Source organism: Lissotriton vulgaris, chromosome 1_1 (assembly GCF_964263255.1).
Source record: "Lissotriton vulgaris chromosome 1_1, aLisVul1.2, whole genome shotgun sequence".
Lineage (NCBI taxonomy): Eukaryota > Metazoa > Chordata > Amphibia > Caudata > Salamandridae > Lissotriton > Lissotriton vulgaris.
The window spans coordinates 1,367,623,883-1,367,647,188 of record NC_141685.1 but is presented as its reverse complement, the minus strand read 5'-3'; the positions used below and the strand labels follow the sequence as shown (position 1 = coordinate 1,367,647,188).

The window sequence follows — 23,306 nt, the reverse complement described above, 5'->3', positions numbered from 1 at the left end:
AGATTATGTGCACATGCCTCACAGTCAGTTGTTGTGGCCGAGTGGTTAAGGCGATGGACTAGAAATCCATTGGGGTCTCCCCGCGCAGGTTCGAATCCTGCCGACAACGAGAATCTTTTTAACATCGGCTACAATTTCAGAAGTTAACCTTTAGTATTTCTTCCATGTCAGTTTTATAAATAGGTGGCTTATTTTGGTGTCACTATTGCCATATCACTTATTTATTATCGCTCCCCCTTTCATATCTTTGCTATAACTCTCGTCCTTCATTAGCGCTGGTGCAAATGCTTCAAATTATTATACCCTGGCTCTCTCGGTCATACCTGTGCATGCACTTGAAACTTACTTTACCAATAAAAGTAGCAAATAGAGAAATAAAATAAAAGTGCTAGCTGGATTAGGCAAACACACTTCATAAAACTGCATTTTCTTTTCTATTCCCCCCAGTGTTACAAGCTTAACTGCTCCCTGTGTAATTTCTCTTAACCTGCTGTTCCTGGAAGAGAATTTCATCTACAAGCTCTTTCTGTGTTTTTTCCTAGTCTTTTCTTTCCCTTTTCTTAGATTTGTAACTGTTCCTTTACGTGCTCTATTTAGGCGCCATTAATCTCATTTGAGCTCCTTGTACCTGCTGCTGTTTTCTCCACACCTCATACTGTCTTTTCCCTCTTTCTCTCTTTCTCTGCGGTTGGTGGCTACTTTCCAAAGCGTCTGATGCCCCAATGTTCCTTCGTCTTGTTGTCAGACATGAATTTGAAAAGCAACAAAATTAACAAGCCTTTACCACTCACACATGGCAGAAGTTTATACTTCAATTCAATGAGCTAAGAAAAGTGTGTTGTGGGGCCCCTACGAGCCATGGTGCTTGCTTCATCATAATTAGGCATGCAGTCATTAGCCACAGCTCTGATTATGGGTCACTGAGGTCAGTTTCAATAATTCCTCAAAAACCTAACCATGCAGTCCCGCCTAACTGTGTAGTTATCTTGCTTTACTGCTGTTTGTGTGATTAGCTGGGAGGAGCTCAAGGCAGCATCCTCCCAATAAAAGTGTAGATGGACCGTTCCTTAACTCTTTCTTGCTTCACATACAGATGGCTTGAGGAGGTACAGGGGAGATGCAGGTCTAATAAACAGAATAGAATATCTGCGCCAGGTGTGTTTCTCTGCATTGGTGTCCCATCACAGGCCCATCAGTGTATGTGTGATCTTTGACTCCTGCCAGTTCACAAGCAGGCGGCCAGGAAACGGTTTCAGCCTATCAACCACTGAGGAGATAAAGCCTTTGTATAAGGAATGAGGAAGCAATGAACACATTCAGCCTATCACAGGAGTAGCCCTGAGTGTTCCGAATTATAATTTCTTCATGTCACTGTACGTTATTGAGCCCAAGTAGCTTGCCGTGATCGTATAGTGGTTAGTACTCTGCGTTGTGGCCGCAGCAACCTCGGTTCGAATACGAGTCACGGCATTGTGGTTGGCAATGTCACGGCAATTGGGTTTTTCCTTTACAGAATTCCCAAATGTACCAGTTGTTTTTGTAAAATGTCTATTAAAAACAGATCCTTTTCAATATTTAAACGATCTAACAACAAATTATTTAAACACACATGATTATAAGATGTAGGTATACTGTACTTACTGACATAAATTATCGTTCTTGAACATATTTGCGGTAAGGGGAGCGGAGCTCTCCCCCAGGCCAATCAGAATGCAGAGGAATGCAGTTGCAGTTGAGTGACCTGTGTTGTGGCTGTCTACAGGGAATGCACATATGTAGCTGTCTCGCAGCCCAATCCAGACGTCAATTGAAGACAGGTTTTCATGCAAATAGAGCAGTAAGTGCAGAGAAATGCTCACTCTCTAAAAATGGCATTTATACAATAGTAAGATTAAATCCAACCTCACCAGTAGATAGGATTTATCAATAAATAAATAAAGCTTCTCCTCTCTGATATGGAATTACCCCCCAAAAAGTATAAGGGAATACCCAATGCTAACCTATGAGAGGGGCAGACCTCACAGTAGTGAAAAATGTAATAGACTGTTTGATACTACTAGGACATACAAACTACCACAGTACATGTCTTACCTTTTACTTACATAGCATGATGCCCCTAGGACTACCTAGGGCCTACCTTAGGGGTTACTGATATGTAATAAAATTGGAGTTTAAGGCTTGGCAAGTAGTTTTAAATGCCAAGTCGAAGTGGCAGTACACTGCAGCACAGGCACTGCAGTAGCAGGCTTGAGACAGGTTTGAAATGCAATTTCTTTGGGCGGCACAATCAGTCCCTGGGTATATGGTATACCACTTTACAAGGGGCTTTCAAGTAAATTAAATCTGTCAGTCAGGTATACTCCAATTATACACATGATTAGGGAAGAAGCACGTGCACTTCAGCACTGATTAGTAGCAATAAAGTGATCAGAGTCCTAAGGCCAACAAAAGGATACAGCAAAATGCGGAGGTGAAAAGCAATAAGGTGGGGTTGGGACCACCTTAAGAATGCAAGTTCTAACAAAAACGAACTAAGGATAACATGAGTAAAACATCAGGTTTCTCTACAGCATTTGGTGAGACAAGTGGGCCTTCTTTTATCTTCCATAAATGCAATCTTTACCGGACCCCTTTATTATATAGCTCTTCAAGGAAAAAATATAAAGCACTTACAAAGGAGCCTCAAATACTCAAAGATGGTTGACTTCTGTAATATGGGCCATATACTAAAAGCAGCACGAAAACAGCGTGCAATAGGGTCCAAAAAACTTGAGTGACCCATGAGAGTATGCATGCAAGCCTATGGTATTCCAAACTAGAGATATACGCATGCAATTTTTGTTTTTAGGAGAGAATGTGCCTGCTGAAAAAAACATTATTTTTAAAAAGTGCATTGCAAAATATCAGGAATTTGCTGTGGGACACCTTCAAAACTTGCATACAGATTATGTGCACACACCTTACAGTCAGTTGTTGTGGCCGAGTGGTTAAGGCGATGAACTAGAAATCCATTGGGGTCTCCCCGCGCAGGTTCGAATCCTGCCGACAACGAGAATCTTTTTAACATCGGCTACAATTTCAGAAGTTAACCTTTAGTATTTCTCCCATGTCAGTTTTATAAATAGGTGGCTTATTTTGGTGTCACTATTGCCATATCACATATTTATTATCGCTCCCCCTTTCATATCTTTGCTATAACTCTCGTCCTTCATTAGCGCTGGTGCAAACGCTTCAAATTATTATACCCTGGCTCTCGGTCATACCTGTGCATGGACTTGAAACTTACTTTACCAATAAAAGTAGCAAATAGAGAAATAAAATAAAAGTGCTAGCTGGATTAGGCAAACACACTTCATAAAACTGCATTTTCTTTTCTATTCTCCCCAGTGTTACAAGCTTAACTGCTCCCTGTGTAATTTCTCTTAACCTGCTGTTCCTGGAAGAGAATTTCATCTACAAGCTCTTTCTGTGTTTTTTCCTAGTCTTTTCTTTCCCTTTTCTTAGATTTGTAACTGTTCCTTTACGTGCTCTATTTAGGCGCCATTAATCTCATTTGAGCTCCTTGTACCTGCTGCTGTTTTCTCCACACCTCATACTGTCTTTTCCCTCTTTCTCTCTTTCTCTGCGGTTGGTGGCTACTTTCCAAAGCGTCTGATGCCCCAATGTTCCTTCGTCTTGTTGTCAGACGTGAATTTGAAAAGCAACAAAATTAACACGCCTTTACCACTCACACATGGCAGAAGTTTATACTTTAATTCAATGAGCTAAGAAAAGTGTGTTGTGGGGCCCCTACGAGCCATGGTGCTTGCTTCATCATAATTAGGCATGCAGTCATTAGCCACAGCTCTGATTATGGGTCACTGAGGTCAGTTTCAATAATTCCTCAAAAACCTAACCATGCAGTCCCCCCTAACTGTGTAGTTATCTTGCTTTACTGCTGTTTGTGTGATTAGCTGGGAGGAGCTCACGGCAGCATCCTCCCAATAAAAGTGTAGATGGACCGCTCCTTAACTCTTTCTTGCTTCACATACAGATGGCTTGAGGAGGTACAGGGGAGATGCAGGTCTAATAAACAGAATAGAATATCTGCGCCAGGTGTGTTTCTCTGCATTGGTGTCCCATCACAGGCCCACCAGTGTATGTGTGATCTTTGACTCCTGCCAGTTCACAAGCAGGCGGCCAGGAAACGTTTTCAGCCTATCAACCACTGAGGAGATAAAGCCTTTGTATAAGGAATGAGGAAGCAATGAACACATTCAGCCTATCACAGGAGTACCCCTGAGTGTTCCGAATTATAATTTCTTCATGTCACTGTACGTTATTGAGCCCAAGTAGCTTGCCGTGATCGTATAGTGGTTAGTACTCTGCGTTGTGGCCGAAGCAACCTCGGTTCGAATCCGAGTCACGGCATTGTGGTTGGCAATGTCACGGCAGTTGGGTTTTTCCTTTACAGAATTCCCAAATGTACCAGTTGTTTTTGTAAAATGTCTATTAAAAACAGATCCTTTTCAATATTTAAACGATCTAACGACAAATTATTTAAACACACATGATTATAAGATGTAGGTATACTGTACTTACTGACATAAATTATCGTTCTTGAACATATTTGCGGTAAGGGGAGCGGAGCTCTCCCCCAGGCCAATCAGAATGCAGATGAATGCAGTTGCAGTTGAGTGACCTGTGTTGTGGCTGTCTACAGGGAATGCACATATGTAGCTGTCTCGCAGCCCAATCCAGATGTCAATTGAAGACAGGTTTTGATGCAAATAGAGCAGTAAGTGCAGAGAAATGCTCACTCTCTAAAAATGGCATTTATACAAAAGTAAGATTAAATCCAACCTCACCAGTAGATAGGATTTATCAATAAATAAATAAAGCTTCTCCTCTCTGATATGGAATTACCCCCCAAAAAGTATAAGGGAATACCCAATGCTAATCTATGAGAGGGTCAGACCTCACAGTAGTGAAAAATGTAATAGACTGTTTGATACTACTAGGACATACAAACTACCACAGTACATGTCTTACCTTTTACTTACATAGCATGATGCCCCTAGGACTACCTAGGGCATACCTTAGGGGATACTGATATGTAATAAAATTGGAGTTTAAGGCTTGGCAAGTAGTTTTAAATGACAAGTCGAAGTGGCAGTACACTGCAGCACAGGCACTGCAGTAGCAGGCTTGAGACAGGTTTGAAATGCTATTTCTTCCGGCGGCACAATCAGTCCCTGGGTATATGGTATACCACTTTACAAGGGGCTTTCAAGGAAATTAAATCTGTCAGTCAGGTATACTCCAATTATACACATGATTAGGGAAGAAGCACGTGCACTTCAGCACTGATTAGTAGCGATAAAGTGATCAGAGTCCTAAGGCCAACAAAAAGATACATCAAAGTGCGGAGTTGAAAAGCAATAAGGTGGGGTTGGGACCACCTTAACAATGCAAGGTCTAACAAAAACGAACTAAGGATAACATGAGTAAAACATCAGGTTTCTCTACAGCATTTGGTGAGACAAGTGGGCCTTCTTTTATCTTCCATAAATGAAATCTTTCCCGGACCCCTTTATTATATAGCTCTTCAAGGAAAAAATATAAAGCACTTACAAAGGAGCCTCAAATACTCAAAGATGGTAGACTTCTGTAATATGGGCCATATACTAAAAGCAGCACGAAAACAGAGAGCAATAGGGTCCAAAATACTTGAGTGACCCATGAGAGTATGCATGCAAGCCTATGGTATTCCAAACTAGAGATATACGCATGCAATTTTTGTTTTTAGGAGAGAATGTGCCTGCTGAAAAAAACATTATTTTTAAAAAGTGCATTGCAGAATATCAGAAATTTGCTGTGGGACACCTTGAAAACTTGCATACAGATTATGTGCACATGCCTTACAGTCAATTGTTGTGGCCGAGTGGTTAAGGCGATGGACTAGAAATCGATTGGGGTCTCCCAGCGCAGGTTCGAATCCTGCCGACAACGAGAATCTTTTTAACATCGGCTACAATTTCAGAAGTTAACCTTTAGTATTTCTTCCATGTCAGTTTTATAAATAGGTGGCTTATTTTGGTGTCACTATTGCCATATCACATATTTATTATCGCTCCCCCTTTCATATCTTTGCTATAACTCTCGTCCTTCATTAGCGCTGGTGCAAACGCTTCAAATTATTATACCCTGGCTCTCTCGGTCATACCTGTGCATGCACTTGAAACTTACTTTACCAATAAAAGTAGCAAATAGAGAAATAAAATAAAAGTGCTAGCTGGATTAGGCAAACACACTTCATAAAACTGCATTTTCTTTTCTATTCTCCCCAGTGTTACAAGCTTAACTGCTCCCTGTGTAATTTCTCTTAACCTGCTGTTCCTGGAAGAGAATTTCATCTACAAGCTCTTTCTGTGTTTTTTCCTAGTCTTTTCTTTCCCTTTTCTTAGATTTGTAACTGTTCCTTTACGTGCTCTATTTAGGCGCCATTAATCTCATTTGAGCTCCTTGTACCTGCTGCTGTTTTCTCCACACCTCATACTGTCTTTTCCCTCTTTCTCTCTTTCTCTGCGGTTGGTGGCTACTTTCCAAAGCGTCTGATGCCCCAATGTTCCTTCATCTTGTTGTCAGACATGAATTTGAAAAGCAACAAAATTAACAAGCCTTTACCACTCACACATGGCAGAAGTTTATACTTTAATTCAATGAGCTAAGAAAAGTGTGTTGTGGGGCCCCTACGAGCCATGGTGCTTGCTTCATCATAATTAGGCATGCAGTCATTAGCCACAGCTCTGATTATGGGTCACTGAGGTCAGTTTCAATAATTCCTCAAAAACCTAACCATGCAGTCCCCCCTAACTTTGTAGTTATCTTGCTTTACTGCTGTTTGTGTGATTAGCTGGGATGAGCTCACGGCAGCATCCTCCCAATAAAAGTGTAGATGGACCGTTCCTTATCTCTTTCTTGCTTCACATACAGATGGCTTGAGGAGGTACAGGGGAGATGCAGGTCTAATAAACAGAATAGAATATCTGCGCCAGGTGTGTTTCTCTGCATTGGTGTCCCTTCACAGGCCCACCAGTGTATGTGTGATCTTTGACTCCTGCCAGTTCACAAGCAGGCGGCCAGGAAACGGTTTCAGCCTATCAACCACTGAGGAGATAAAGCCTTTGTATAAGGAATGAGGAAGCAATGAACCCATTCAGCCTATCACAGGAGTAGCCCTGAGTGTTCCGAATTATAATTTCTTCATGTCACTGTACGTTATTGAGCCCAAGTAGCTCGCCGTGATCGTATAGTGGTTAGTACTCTGCGTTGTGGCCGCAGCAACCTCGGTTCGAATCCGAGTCACGGCATTGTGGTTGGCAATGTCACGGCAGTTGGGTTTTTCCTTTACAGAATTCCCAAATGTACCAGTTGATTTTGTAAAATGTCTATTAAAAACAGATCCTTTTCAATATTAAAACGATCTAACGACAAATTATTTAAACACACATGATTATAAGATGTAGGTATACTGTACTTACTGACATAAATTATCGTTCTTGAACATATTTGCGGTAAGGGGAGCGGAGCTCTCCCCCAGGCCAATCAGAATGCAGATGAATGCAGTTGCAGTTGAGTGACCTGTGTTGTGGCTGTCTACAGGGAATGCACATATGTAGCTGTCTCGCAGCCCAATCCAGACGTCAATTGAAGACAGGTTTTCATGCAAATAGAGCAGTAAGTGCAGAGAAATGCTCACTCTCTAAAAATTGCATTTATACAATAGTAAGATTAAATCCAACCTCACCAGTAGATAGGATTTATCAATAAATAAATAAAGCTTCTCCTCTCTGATATGGAATTACCCCCCAAAAAGTATAAGGGTATACCCAATGCTAACCTATGAGAGGGGCAGACCTCACAGTAGTGAAAAATGTAATAGACTGTTTGATACTACTAGGACATACAAACTACCACAGTACATGTCTTACCTTTTACATACATAGAATGATGCCCCTAGGACTACCTAAGGGCTACCTTAGGGGTTACTGATATGTAATAAAATTGGAGTTTAAGGCTTGACAAGTAGTTTTAAATGCCAAGTCGAAGTGGCAGTACACTGCAGTAGCAGGATTGAGACAGGTTTGAAATACTATTTCTTTGGGCGGCACAATCAGTCCCTGGGTATATGGTATACCACTTTACAAGGGGCTTTCAGGTAAATTAAATCTGTCAGTCAGGTATACTCCAATTATACACATGATTAGGGAAGAAGCACGTGCACTTCAGCACTGATTAGTAGCAATAAAGTGATCAGAGTCCTAAGGCCAACAAAAGGATACAGCAAAATGCGGAGGTGAAAAGCAATAAGGTGGGGTTGGGACCACCTTAAGAATGCAAGTTCTAACAAAAACGAACTAAGGATAACATGAGTAAAACATCAGGTTTCTCTACAGCATTTGGTGAGACAAGTGGGCCTTCTTTTATCTTCCATAAATGCAATCTTTCCCGGACCCCTTTATTATATAGCTCTTCAAGGAAAAAATATAAAGCACTTACAAAGGAGCCTCAAATACTCAAAGATGGTTGACTTCTGTAATATGGGCCATATACTAAAAGCAGCACGAAAACAGAGTGCAATAGGGTCCAAAAAACTTGAGTGACCCATGAGAGTATGCAGGCAAGCCTATGGTATTCCAAACTAGAGATATACCAATGCAATTTTTGTTTTTAGGAGAGAATGTGCCTGCTGAAAAAAAACATTATTTTTAAAAAGTGCATTGCAGAATATCAGGAATTTGCTGTGGGACACCTTGAAAACTTGCATACCGATTATGTGCACACGCCTCACAGTCAGTTGTTGTGGCCGAGTGGTTAAGGCGATGGACTAGAAATCCATCGGGGTCTTCCCGCGCAGGTTCGAATCCTGCCGACAATGAGAATCTTTTTAACATCGGCTACAATTTCAGAAGTTAACCTTTAGTATTTCTTCCATGTCAGTTTTATAAATAGGTGGCTTATTTTGGTGTCACTATTGCCATATCACATATTTATTATCGCTCCCCCTTTCATATCTTTGCTAAAACTCTCGTCCTTCATTAGCGCTGGTGCAAACGCTTCAAATTATTATACCCTGGCTCTCTCGGTCATACCTGTGCATGCACTTTAAACTTACTTTACCAATAAAAGAAGCAAATAGAGAAATAAAATAAAAGTGCTAGCTGGATTAGGCAAACACACTTCATAAAACTGCATTTTCTTTTCTATTCTCCCCCGTGTTACAAGCTTAACTGCTCCCTGTGTAATTTCTCTTAACCTGCTGTTCCAGGAAGAGAATTTCATCTACAAGCTCTTTCTGTGTTTTTTCCTAGTCTTTTCTTTCCTTTTTCTTAGATTTGTAACTGTTCCTTTACGTGCTCTATTTAGGCGCCATTAATCTCATTTGAGCTCCTTGTACCTGCTGCTGTTTTCTCCACACCTCATACTGTCTTTTCCCTCTTTCTCTCTTTCTCTGTGGTTGGTGGCTACTTTCCAAAGCGTCTGATGCCCCAAAGTTCCTTCGTCTTGTTGTCAGACGTGAATTTGAAAAGCAACAAAATTAACAAGCCTTTACAACTCACACATGACAGAAGTTTATACTTTAATTCAATGAGCTAAGAAAAGTGTGTTGTGTGGCCCCTACAAGCCATGGTGCTTGCTTCATCATAATTAGGCATGCAGTCATTAGCCACAGCTCTGATTATGGGTCACTGAGGTCAGTTTCAATAATTCCTCAAAAACCTAACCATGCAGTCCCCCCTAACTGTGTAGTTATCTTGCTTTACTGCTGTTTGTGTGATTAGCTGGGAGGAGCTCACGGCAGCATCCTCCCAATAAAAGTGTAGATGGACCGTTCCTTAACTCTTTCTTGCTTCACATACAGATGGCTTGAGGAGGTACAGGGGAGATGCAGGTCTAATAGACAGAATAGAATATCTGCACCAGGTGTGTTTCTCTGCATTGGTGTCCCATTACAGGCCCACAAGTGTATGTGTGATCTTTGACTCCTGCCAGTTCACAAGCAGGCGGCCAGGAAACGGTTTCAGCCTATCAACCACTGAGGCGATAAAGCCTTTGTATAAGGAATGAGGAAGCAATGAACACATTCAGCCTATCACAGGAGTAGCCCTGAGTGTTCCGAATTATAATTTCTTCATGTCACTGTACGTTAATGAGCCCAAGTAGCTCGCCGTGATCGTATAGTGGTTAGTACTCTGCGTTGTGGCCGCAGCAACCTCGGTTCAAATCCGAGTCTCGGCATTGTGGTTGGCAATGTCACGGCAGTTGGGTTTTTCCATTACAGAATTCCCAAATGTACCAGTTGATTTTGTAAAATGTCTATTAAAAACAGATCCTTTTCAATATTTAAACGATCTAACGACAAATTATTTAAACACACATGATTATAAGATGTAGGTATACTGTACTTACTGACATAAATTATCGTTCTTGAACATATTTGCGGTAAGGGGAGCGGAGCTCTCCCCCAGGCCAATCAGAATGCAGATGAATGCAGTTGCAGTTGAGTGACCTGTGTTGTGGCTGTCTACAGGGAATGCACATATGTAGCTGTCTCGCAGCCCAATCCAGACGTCAATTGAAGACAGGTTTTCATGCAAATAGAGCAGTAAGTGCAGAGAAATGCTCACTCTCTAAAAATTGCATTTATACAATAGTAAGATTAAATCCAACCTCACCAGTAGATAGGATTTATCAATAAATAAATAAAGCTTCTCCTCTCTGATATGGAATTACCCCCCAAAAAGTATAAGGGTATACCCAATGCTAACCTATGAGAGGGGCAGACCTCACAGTAGTGAAAAATGTAATAGACTGTTTGATACTACTAGGACATACAAACTACCACAGTACATGTCTTACCTTTTACATACATAGAATGATGCCCCTAGGACTACCTAAGGGCTACCTTAGGGGTTACTGATATGTAATAAAATTGGAGTTTAAGGCTTGGCAAGTAGTTTTAAATGCCAAGTCGAAGTGGCAGTACACTGCAGCACAGGCACTGCAGTAGCAGGCTTGAGACAGGTTTGAAATACTATTTCTTTGGGCGGCACAATCAGTCCCTGGGTATATGGTATACCACTTTACAAGGGGCTTTCAAGTAAATTAAATCTGTCAGTCAGGTATACTCCAATTATACACATGATTAGGGAAGAAGCACGTGCACTTCAGCACTGATTAGTAGCAATAAAGTGATCAGAGTCCTAAGGCCAAGAAAAGGATACAGCAAAATGCGGAGGTGAAAAGCAATAAGGTGGGGTTGGGACCACCTTAAGAATGCAAGGTCTAACAAAAACGAACTAAGGATAACATGAGTAAAACATCAGGTTTTTCTACAGCATTTGGTGAGACAAGTGGGCCTTCTTTTATCTTCCATAAATGCAATCTTTCCTGGACCCCTTTATTATAATGCTCTTCAAGGAAAAAATATAAAGCACTTACAAAGGAGCCTCAAATACTCAAAGATGGTAGACTTCTGTAATATGGGCCATATACTAAAAGCAGCACGAAAACAGAGTGCAATAGGGTCCAAAAAACTTGAGTGACCCATGAGAGTATGCAGGCAAGCCTATGGTATTCCAAACTAGAGATATACCAATGCAATTTTTGTTTTTAGGAGAGAATGTGCCTGCTGAAAAAAAACATTATTTTTAAAAAGTGCATTGCAGAATATCAGGAATTTGCTGTGGGACACCTTGAAAACTTGCATACAGATTATGTGCACACTCCTTACAGTCAGTTGTTGTGGCCGAGTGGTTAAGGCGATGGACTAGAAATCCATTGGGGTCTCCCCGCGCAGGTTCGAATCCTGCCGACAACGAGAATCTTTTTAACATCGGCTACAATTTCAGAAGTTAACCTTTAGTATTTCTTCCATGTCAGTTTTATAAATAGGTGGCTTATTTTGGTGTCACTATTGCCATATCACATATTTATTATCGCTTCCCCTTTCATATCTTTGCTATAACTCTCGTCCTTCATTAGCGCTGGTGCAAACGCTTCAAATTATTATACCCTGGCTCTCTCGGTCATACCTGTGCATGCACTTGAAACTTACTTTACCAATAAAAGAAGCAAATAGAGAAATAAAATAAAAGTGCTAGCTGGATTAGGCAAACACACTTCATAAAACTGCATTTTCTTTTCTATTCTCCCCGTGTTACAAGCTTAACTGCTCCCTGTGTAATTTCTCTTAACCTGCTGTTCCTGGAAGAGAATTTCATCTACAAGCTCTTTCTGTGTTTTTTCCTAGTCTTTTCTTTCCCTTTTCTTAGATTTGTAACTGTTCCTTTACGTGCTCTATTTATGCACCATTAATCTCATTTGAGCTCCTTGTACCTGCTGCTGTTTTCTCCACACCTCATACTGTCTTTTCCCTCTTTCTCTCTTTCTCTGCGGTTGGTGGCTACTTTCCAAAACGTATGATGCCCCAAAGTTCCTTCGTCTTGTTGTCAGACGTGAATTTGAAAAGCAACAAAATTAACAAGCCTTTACCACTCACACATGGCAGAAGTTTATACTTTAATTCAATGAGCTAAGAAAAGTGTGTTGTGGGGCCCCTACAAGCCATGGTGCTTGCTTCATCATAATTAGGCATGCAGTCATTAGCCACAGCTCTGATTATGGGTCACTGAGGTCAGTTTCAATAATTCCTCAAAAACCGAACCATGCAGTCCCCCCTGTGTAGTTATCTTGCTTTACTGCTGTTTGTGTGATTAGCTGGGAGGAGCTCACGGCAGCATCCTCCCAATAAAAGTGTAGATGGACCGTTCCTTAACTCTTTCTTGCTTCACATACAGATGGCTTGAGGAGGTACAGGGGAGATGCAGGTCTAATAAACAGAATAGAATATCTGCGCCAGGTGTGTTTCTCTGCATTGGTGTCCCATCACAGGCCCACCAGTGTATGTGTGATCTTTGACTCCTGCCAGTTCACAAGCAGGCGGGCAGGAAACGGTTTCAGCCTATCAACCACTGAGGAGATAAAGCCTTTGTATAAGGAATGAGGAAGCAATGAACACATTCAGCCTATCACAGGAGTAGCCCTGAGTGTTCCGAATTATAATTTCTTCATGTCACTGTATGTTATTGAGCCAAAGTAGCTCGCCGTGATCGTATAGAGGTTAGTACTCTGCGTTGTGGCCGCAGCAACCTCGGTTCGAATCCGAGTCACGGCATTGTGGTTGGCAATGTCACGGCAGTTGGGTTTTTCCTTTACAGAATTCCCAAATGTACCAGTTGATTTTGTAAAATGTCTATTAAAAACAGATCCTTTTCAATATTTAAACGATCTAACGACAAATTATTTAAACACACATGATTATAAGATGTAGGTATACTGTACTTACTGACATAAATTATCGTTCTTGAACATATTTGCGGTAAGGGGAGCGGAGCTCTCCCCCAGGCCAATCAGAATGCAGATGAATGCAGTTGCAGTTGAGTGACCTGTGTTGTGGCTGTCTACAGGGAATGCACATATGTAGCTGTCTCGCAGCCCAATCCAGACGTCAATTGAAGACAGGTTTTCATGCAAATAGAGCAGTAACTGCAGAGAAATGCTCACTCTCTAAAAATGGCATTTATACAATAGTAAGATTAAATCCAACCTCACCAGTAGATAGGATTTATCAATAAATAAATAAAGCTTCTCCTCTCTGATATGGAATTACCCCACAAAAAGTATAAGGGAATACCCAATGCTAACCTATGAGAGGGGCAGACCTCACAGTAGTGAAAAATGTAATAGACTGTTTGATACTACTAGGACATACAAACTACCACAGTACATGTCTTACCTTTTACATACATAGCATGATGCCCCTAGGACTACCTAGGGCCTACCTTAGGGGTTACTGATATGTAATAAAATTGGAGTTTAAGGCTTGGCAAGTAGTTTTAAATGCCAAGTCGAAGTGGCAGTACACTGCAGCACAGGCACTGCAGTAGCAGGCTTGAGACAGGTTTGAAATACTATTTCTTTGGGCGGCACAATCAGTCCCTGGGTATATGGTATACCACTTTACTAGGGGCTTTCAAGTAAATTAAATCTGTCAGTCAGGTATACTCCAATTATACACATGATTAGGGAAGAAGCACGTGCACTTCAGCACTGATTAGTAGCGATAAAGTGATCAGAGTCCTAAGGCCAACAAAAAGATACAGCAAAATGCGGAGGTGAAAAGCAATAAGGTGGGGTTGGGACCACCTTAAGAATGCAAGGTCTAACAAAAACGAACTAAGGATAACATGAGTAAAACATCAGGTTTCTCTACAGCATTTGGTGAGACAAGTGGGCCTTCTTTTATCTTCCATAAATGCAATCTTTCCCGGACCCCTTTATTATATAGCTCTTCAAGGAAAAAATATAAAGCACTTACAAAGGAGCCTCAAATACTCAAAGATGGTAGACTTCTGTAATATGGGCCATATACTAAAAGCAGCACGAAAACAGAGTGCAATAGGGTCCAAAAAATTTGAGTGACCCATGAGAGTATGCATGCAAGCCTATGGTATTCCAAACTAGAGATATACGCATGCAATTTTTGTTTTTAGGAGAGAATGTGCCTGCTGAAAAAAACATTATTTTTAAAAAGTGCATTGCAGAATATCAGGAATTTGCTGTGGTACACCTTCAAAACTTGCATACAGATTATGTGCACATGCCTTACAGTCAGTTGTTGTGGACGAGTGGTTAAGGCGATGGACTAGAAATCCATTGGGGTCTCCCCGCGCAGGTTTGAATCCTGCCGACAACGAGAATCTTTTTAACATCGGCTACAATTTCAGAAGTTAACCTTTAGTATTTCTTCCATGTCAGTTTTATAAATAGGTGGCTTATTTTGGTGTCACTATTGCCATATCACATATTTATTATCGCTCCCCCTTTCATATCTTTGCTATAACTCTCATCCTTCATTAGCGCTGGTGCAAACGCTTCAAATTATTATACCCTGGCTCTCTCGGTCATACCTGTGCATGCATTTGAAACTTACTTTACCAATAAAAGAAGCAAATAGAGAAATAAAATAAAAGTGCTAGCTGGATTAGGCAAACACACTTCATAAAACTGCATTTTCTTTTCTATTCTCCCCGTGTTACAAGCTTAACTGCTCCCTGTGTAATTTCTCTTAACCTGCTGTTCCTGGAAGAGAATTTCATCTACAAGCTCTTTCTGTGTTTTTTCCTCGTCTTTTCTTTCCCTTTTCTTAGATTTGTAACTGTTCCTTTACATGCTCTATTTAGGCGCCATTAATCTCATTTGAGCTCCTTGTACCAGCTGCTGTTTTCTCCACACCTCATACTGCCTTTTCCCTCTTTCTCTCTTTCTCTGCAGTTGGTGGCAACTTTCCAAAGCGTCTGATGCCCCAATGTTCCTTCGTCTTGTTGTCAGACATGAATTTGAAAAGCAACAAAATTAACAAGCCTTTACCACACACACATGGCAGAAGTTTATACTTTAATTCAATGAGCTAAGAAAAGTGTGTTGTGGGGCCCCTACGAGCCATGGTGCTTGCTTCATCATAATTAGGCATGCAGTCATTAGCCACAGCTCTGATTATGGGTCACTGAGGTCAGTTTCAATAATTCCTCAAAAACCTAACCATGCAGTCCCCCCTAACTGTGTAGTTATCTTGCTTTACTGCTGTTTGTGTGATTAGCTGGGAGGAGCTCACGGCAGCATCCTCCTAATAAAAGTGTAGATGGACAGTTCCTTAACTCTTTCTTGCTTCACATACAGATAGCTTGAGGAGGTACAGGGGAGATGCAGGTCTAATAAACAGAATAGAATATCTGCGCCAGGTGTGTTTCTCTGCATTGGTGTCCCATCACAGGCCCACCAGTGTATGTGTGATCTTTGACTCCTGCCAGTTCATAAGCAGGCGGCCAGGAAACGGTTTCAGTCTATCAACCACTGAGGAGATAAAGCCTTTGTATAAGGAATGAGGAAGCAATGAACACATTCAGCCTATCACAGGAGTAGCCCTGAGTGTTCCGAATTATAATTTCTTCATTTCACTGTATGTTATTGAGCCCAAGTAGCTCGCCGTGATCGTATAGTGGTTAGTACTCTGCGTTGTGGCCGCAGCAACCTCGGTTCAAATTCGAGGCACGGCATTGTGGTTGGCAATGTCACGGCAGTTGGGTTTTTCCTTTACAGAATTCCCAAATGTACCAGTTGTTTTTGTAAAATGTCTATTAAAAACAGATCCTTTTCAATATTTAAACGATCTAACGACAAATTATTTAAACACACATGATTATAAGATGTAGGTATACTGTACTTACTGACATAAATTATCGTTCTTGAACACATTTGCGGTAAGGGGAGCGGAGCTCTCCCCCAGGCCAATCAGAATGCAGATGAATGCAGTTGCAGTTGAGTGGTACCATTTATTGGGAAGAAAAGTGAAGAAAGAAAGGGGGGACACTCAGTGTTGTGTAAAATACCCCTCACACACCAACAGGCCCCTTGGTGTCATGCTTCATCATCGGGGTCTTCGCACCCCGCTAAGGGGATGCGGCACGCTGCGACCTACGACTACGCGGGAGCGTTGACAATTCAGTCTATGTGTGGTGTGTGTTGAGTGCAAGTGAAAGAAATAGGATGTGAGTGGGAAGTGTAGTGAGAAAAATTAAAAAGGACCTGGCCAGTGGGTAAAAAGAAAAAACTTTATTCTGTACCTCTGGCTGGTGCTATTAAAAAAAGTGCTAGATGGCGAGGTTTTGTGTCTTAGTAAGGGACAGAACCTCTGGTGTGCGTCGACATGTTTCGGTACATGCGTACCTTCTTCAGGACGGGGCACAACTCCCAACCCTACTCACGTTTCTCTACAGAACAGGATTTTTGTTCTAACTTTCCTAAAAAAGTGATTACGTTCACTAAAGACAAATACAATGTGCCTACAGCGGATTTTCTGGAACATGTAGTTACATGTCCTAAAAAAAGAAAAGAGCGTTAGGTTTGGTTACCATATAGGTTGGCTCAGACAGGTGCAGTCACCTGGAGCCCCAAACGGTTGATTTAACCTGTAAAGGGAAAAACAGACATACAGAACACATAACACACAAACTCACACACACTTATGACAAACTTAGGGTTCAGTGTTTTTAAACATACTTATTGTATAAGCTGCTTAAAGCATCATGAGCAATTCCTGAACATCAGGGTAGGTAGGTAGGTGGATCCACAATCTATAGGAATAGAAGAGTGGAATCAATGTTGTTGTCTCTACTCACTTGTTGGACTCTGTATTGTACCCACAGAGTTTAAACTCCGTTTTAGTGAATACTCACGAAATCCGCCTCAGTCGGCCTCTTTCCTCCACCCTGTGTTGCTCCGTCGTAAATGATGTACGGGTGAGCTTGGTGGTATTTAAAGGTGGGAGAAGTGAGTTCTCATTGGTTAATTAGTGGAAATGCTAATGACCATGCAACGGTGATGACCCTGTTGACGCCCCTTCCATGCATGTGATTATGTCACATGTACCATGCATACCACTGTCATTTGTTAATTACCGGGTTTTACCCTGTCCATATATGGACTTTCCGCTTGTTAGCCACTCACACTCTGTTATTCCTGCTCGCGCTGGGGGAGCGCCCGTGTGATGCAGCCGCCGCTCTCTCCTTCGCGCATGTGCGCTGCCCGGTCTCGAATGTTCCATTGCGCATGCGTGCAGGCGAGACTTCGGCGTTTCAATGCGCATGCGCATTGTTCGAGTATGGTTCGCGCATGCGCGTTTGTTAATAGCGCAGCTATTTCGCCCGGTTATTTCTTCATTGTTATTTTCGGTAGTGCATTATGAAAGGAACCAGGTGAATCACTGGAGTTTTTGGTTCACGTGGATCTGCTCCTCTTGATATAACCACGGAGCTGGTACCATACCGTTTGTAGTGATAATATGGTGTGGTTGACCATACATTTAAATGTCACTTATTCAGACGGTGGTATTAAATGTTGGTAATAGCACAGCTATTTTGCCCGGTTATTTCTTCATTGTTATTTTCGGTAGTGCGTTATGAAAGGAACCAAGTGGATCACTGGAGTTTTTGGTTCACGTGGATCTGCTCCTTTAGACATAACCACGGAGGTGGTACCATACCGTTTGTAGTGATATTATGGTGTGGTTGATCATACAATCATATGTCACTTATTCAGACGATGGTACTGAATGTTGGGCTAGTTCTTGTGCCAACCAATTGTTATTCCTTATTTATATCCGGGGGTCTTTTTAGGAGACTTGGCTCCACGGTATGTCATCATTGAGTCCGGTGACATGGGTTGTCAGGCGGAACACCCAACGTTGTTCCTTTTGGAACAGACCTGTTTCAGAGGGTAGTCGTTCTATGACGGTCCAGCGTAGGTCGTTGACGCAGTGTTGATGTGACAAAAAATGTGTTGCCATCTTAGTTGTCGTCTTCTTACAGCGTATATTACTTTTGTGTTCCCCTATCCTTATCTTGACGGGGCGGGTGGTCATGCCTACATATTCTAGTCCGCATGGGCAGGTAATTAGGTAAATCACATTCTTTGTGTTGCAGTTAGTAAAATGGCGTTGCTCCCATGTTGTGCCATTTCTGAAGTTTAGGTTTTTACTTTTTTGAGTTTGATGGCAACAACTGCAATCCCCGCAAGGGAAGTGACCTTGTACAGCAGTTACATTAGGTCTCTCCATCTGGTTTGTCCGTGGTCTGGTATGGACCACAATGTCCTTTATGTTTCTGCCCCTTCGGTGCGCATGCATCGGTTTCTCAAATGACAAGCCTCCACAATTCAATATGCCCCAGTGTTTATCAATGACTTTCGACACCTGATTTGATATGGTGGAATAAGTTGTTACACAGATCGGCCTCTTGTTCGCTTCTTTTACATGGGGATTTTCTTCTATGAGTGCCTCCCTGTGATTGTTTTTAGCGCGCTTCATCGCTTTATCGATGGTTCTTGTGGGATATTTCCTTTGCACAAGTTTGGTTTTTAGATCTTTCGCTTGTCGGTTGAATTCGCTCAACTCTGTACAGTTTCTCCGGAGTCTAAGGAATTGCCCATAGGGTAGATTTTCCCTTAGGTGTCTCGGGTGGAAACTGTCGTAACGCAACAGACAGTTTCTGGAGGTCGGTTTGAAATGTGTGGTGCTTTTTAACCTTCCATCCTCACTGTAGATATTCAGGTCGAGAAAAACCATTGATGTATTTGAAAAGGTGCTTGTGAATTTTAGATAATCATTTTGGGTATTCAACCAGGTTACAAAATTCATTGCGCTGTTGACATCGCCGTTCCAGATGATGAAAATGTCATCGATGTATCGTTTCCAGATGACAATCTGGGGGCGGTAGGGGTTACTTTCATGGAGGATCTTGTGTTCCTCTAGATGGTAGACGTATAATCCCGCTAGGCTCGGAGCAAAAGTACTACCCATGCTCGTTCCGTGGGTTTGTAGGTAAAGTACCTCCTTGTACTGAAAAAAATTGTCTTTGAGGGCCATGGTGATGCACTCTAGGACCAGGCTTCTCGGTGTTTGGTATTTCCAAGTGTTGCTGAAGAGTACTTCTTCGATGATCTCTAATGTCTCTTCATGGGGCAGGCTTGTGTATAAGCTTTCCACGTCTAAGCTTATCATAAGTTGCGTGGTTGGGTCAAAGGTGGTGTTTTCCAGCAGTTGTAGTACCGATTTGGTGTCCTTCAGGTACGTATCTGTAGCCTGTACCATCGGTCTTAAAAAGGCATCTGAGAATTTCGATAGGGGTTCCAGGATGGATCCAATGCCGGAGACTATTGGTCTTCCAGGTGGATTGTCAATGTTCTTGTGTATTTTGGGGATACAATAAAAATATGGTATCCTAGGGGTCGGTTGTTGCAGGAATTCAGCTTCCTTTTTGCTGATCCAGTCGTGGGCAAGTCCTTCCTCCACCATACCCCCAATCCGTGTTCTTAGTCGTTCTGTTGGATCACTCTCCAGTATTTTATAGTTCCGTTCGTCGGACAGTAGACGTTGGCATTCTCCATCATATTTCTCAAGGGATTGCAGTACTATTGCTCCCCCCTTGTCAGCTGGTTTGATGACTAACTCGCTGTTGGCCGTTAATTCCCGGAGTGCTTGTTGTTCTTCTCCACTGGTATTGTGGTAGACATTCCTCCCTAGTAAGTTCAGGTTGTTTACCTCCGTTATCACTGCCTTCTCAAAGGTTAGAATCTCCATGGGGATACCTGAGTCAGGAGGGGTGAAAGTTGACTTTAGTCTCAGACCTGTGTCCGTCTTGTCTTCTGGTAAAGGTTTGTCCTTAAAAAAAGCCTGTAGTTTCAGTTTCCTGAAAAAGTCTTGTAATTCTACATTAAGCTTGAAAATGTCAGGTTTTTGAGTGGGTACATACCCCAATCCTTTGTTTAGGACATTTTTCTGCATCGTTGTCAAAATAATGGGTGCAAGGTTTACCACTAAGTCCCCCTCTTGCTGGTTGATGGTTGGTTGGGTAGTGATCCCGTCATGCTCCGGGTCGTTCGGGCGTTGGGCTGTTCTTGATCTTCCCACATTACATTGTTCCCTTTCCGGTTCTTCCCTCGTGCGTTCTGGCGAGCCCCTAAAAAAGGCTGCTGGTTTCCTCCATACGGTTGTTGTTGCCCGTAGTAACCATCATTATATTCCTGGTTCCACATTGGACCAATCCCTTCCACTTTGGTCCAATGTGGAACCAGGAATATAATGATGGTTACTACGGGCAACAACAACCGTATGGAGGAAACCAGCAGCCTTTTTTAGGGGCTCGCCAGAACGCACGAGGGAAGAACCGGAAAGGGAACAATGTAATGTGGGAAGATCAAGAACAGCCCAACGCCCGAACGACCCGGAGCATGACGGGATCACTACCCAACCAACCATCAACCAGCAAGAGGGGGACTTAGTGGTAAACCTTGCACCCATTATTTTGACAACGATGCAGAAAAATGTCCTAAACAAAGGATTGGGGTATGTACCCACTCAAAAACCTGACATTTTCAAGCTTAATGTAGAATTACAAGACTTTTTCAGGAAACTGAAACTACAGGCTTTTTTTAAGGACAAACCTTTACCAGAAGACAAGACGGACACAGGTCTGAGACTAAAGTCAACTTTCACCCCTCCTGACTCAGGTATCCCCATGGAGATTCTAACCTTTGAGAAGGCAGTGATAACGGAGGTAAACAACCTGAACTTACTAGGGAGGAATGTCTACCACAATACCAGTGGAGAAGAACAACAAGCACTCCGGGAATTAACGGCCAACAGCGAGTTAGTCATCAAACCAGCTGACAAGGGGGGAGCAATAGTACTGCAATCCCTTGAGAAATATGATGGAGAATGCCAACGTCTACTGTCCGACGAACGGAACTATAAAATACTGGAGAGTGATCCAACAGAACGACTAAGAACACGGATTGGGGGTATGGTGGAGGAAGGACTTGCCCTCGACTGGATCAGCAAAAAGGAAGCTGAATTCCTGCAACAACCGACCCCTAGGATACCATATTTTTATTGTATCCCCAAAATACACAAGAACATTGACAATCCACCTGGAAGACCAATAGTCTCCGGCATTGGATCCATCCTGGAACCCCTATCGAAATTCTCAGATGCCTTTTTAAGACCGATGGTACAGGCTACAGATACGTACCTGAAGGACACCAAATCGGTACTACAACTGCTGGAAAACACCACCTTTGACCCAACCACGCAACTTATGATAAGCTTAGACGTGGAAAGCTTATACACAAGCCTGCCCCATGAAGAGACATTAGAGATCATCGAAGAAGTACTCTTCAGCAACACTTGGAAATACCAAACACCGAGAAGCCTGGTCCTAGAGTGCATCACCATGGCCCTCAAAGACAATTTTTTTCAGTACAAGGAGGTACTTTACCTACAAACCCACGGAACGAGCATGGGTAGTACTTTTGCTCCGAGCCTAGCGGGATTATACGTCTACCATCTAGAGGAACACAAGATCCTCCATGAAAGTAACCCCTACCGCCCCCAGATTGTCATCTGGAAACGATACATCGATGACATTTTCATCATCTGGAACGGCGATGTCAACAGCGCAATGAATTTTGTAACCTGGTTGAATACCCAAAATGATTATCTAAAATTCACAAGCACCTTTTCAAATACATCAATGGTTTTTCTCGACCTGAATATCTACAGTGAGGATGGAAGGTTAAAAAGCACCACACATTTCAAACCGACCTCCAGAAACTGTCTGTTGCGTTACGACAGTTTCCACCCGAGACACCTAAGGGAAAATCTACCCTATGGGCAATTCCTTAGACTCCGGAGAAACTGTACAGAGTTGAGCGAATTCAACCGACAAGCGAAAGATCTAAAAACCAAACTTGTGCAAAGGAAATATCCCACAAGAACCATCGATAAAGCGATGAAGCGCGCTAAAAACAATCACAGGGAGGCACTCATAGAAGAAAATCCCCATGTAAAAGAAGCGAACAAGAGGCCGATCTGTGTAACAACTTATTCCACCATATCAAATCAGGTGTCGAAAGTCATTGATAAACACTGGGGCATATTGAATTGTGGAGGCTTGTCATTTGAGAAACCGATGCATGCGCACCGAAGGGGCAGAAACATAAAGGACATTGTGGTCCATACCAGACCACGGACAAACCAGATGGAGAGACCTAATGTAACTGCTGTACAAGGTCACTTCCCTTGCGGGGATTGCAGTTGTTGCCATCAAACTCAAAAAAGTAAAAACCTAAACTTCAGAAATGGCACAACATGGGAGCAACGCCATTTTACTAACTGCAACACAAAGAATGTGATTTACCTAATTACCTGCCCATGCGGACTAGAATATGTAGGCATGACCACCCGCCCCGTCAAGATAAGGATAGGGGAACACAAAAGTAATATACGCTGTAAGAAGACGACAACTAAGATGGCAACACATTTTTTGTCACATCAACACTGCGTCAACGACCTACGCTGGACCGTCATAGAACGACTACCCTCTGAAACAGGTCTGTTCCAAAAGGAACAACGTTGGGTGTTCCGCCTGACAACCCATGTCACCGGACTCAATGATGACATACCGTGGAGCCAAGTCTCCTAAAAAGACCCCCGGATATAAATAAGGAATAACAATTGGTTGGCACAAGAACTAGCCCAACATTCAGTACCATCGTCTGAATAAGTGACATATGATTGTATGATCAACCACACCATAATATCACTACAAACGGTATGGTACCACCTCCGTGGTTATGTCTAAAGGAGC

At 42.3% G+C, this 23,306-nt stretch overlaps 5 non-coding genes across 5 annotated transcripts; all 5 read left to right on the top strand.

The window, feature by feature from the left end:
• The first annotated feature begins 27 nt into the window (after positions 1-27).
• TRNAS-AGA (transfer RNA serine (anticodon AGA)) lies at positions 28-109 on the top strand. Its single transcript has one exon. It is a non-coding gene; the product is annotated as a tRNA-Ser (tRNA).
• A 2,860-nt stretch (positions 110-2,969) lies between these two features.
• TRNAS-AGA (transfer RNA serine (anticodon AGA)) lies at positions 2,970-3,051 on the top strand. The gene has a single exon. It is a non-coding gene; the product is annotated as a tRNA-Ser (tRNA).
• A 4,229-nt stretch (positions 3,052-7,280) lies between these two features.
• On the top strand, positions 7,281-7,352 carry TRNAH-GUG (transfer RNA histidin (anticodon GUG)). The gene has a single exon. It is a non-coding gene; the product is annotated as a tRNA-His (tRNA).
• A 1,486-nt stretch (positions 7,353-8,838) lies between these two features.
• TRNAS-AGA (transfer RNA serine (anticodon AGA)) lies at positions 8,839-8,920 on the top strand. Its single transcript has one exon. It is a non-coding gene; the product is annotated as a tRNA-Ser (tRNA).
• A 2,861-nt stretch (positions 8,921-11,781) lies between these two features.
• On the top strand, positions 11,782-11,863 carry TRNAS-AGA (transfer RNA serine (anticodon AGA)). Its single transcript has one exon. It is a non-coding gene; the product is annotated as a tRNA-Ser (tRNA).
• Positions 11,864-23,306: the final 11,443 nt, after the last annotated feature.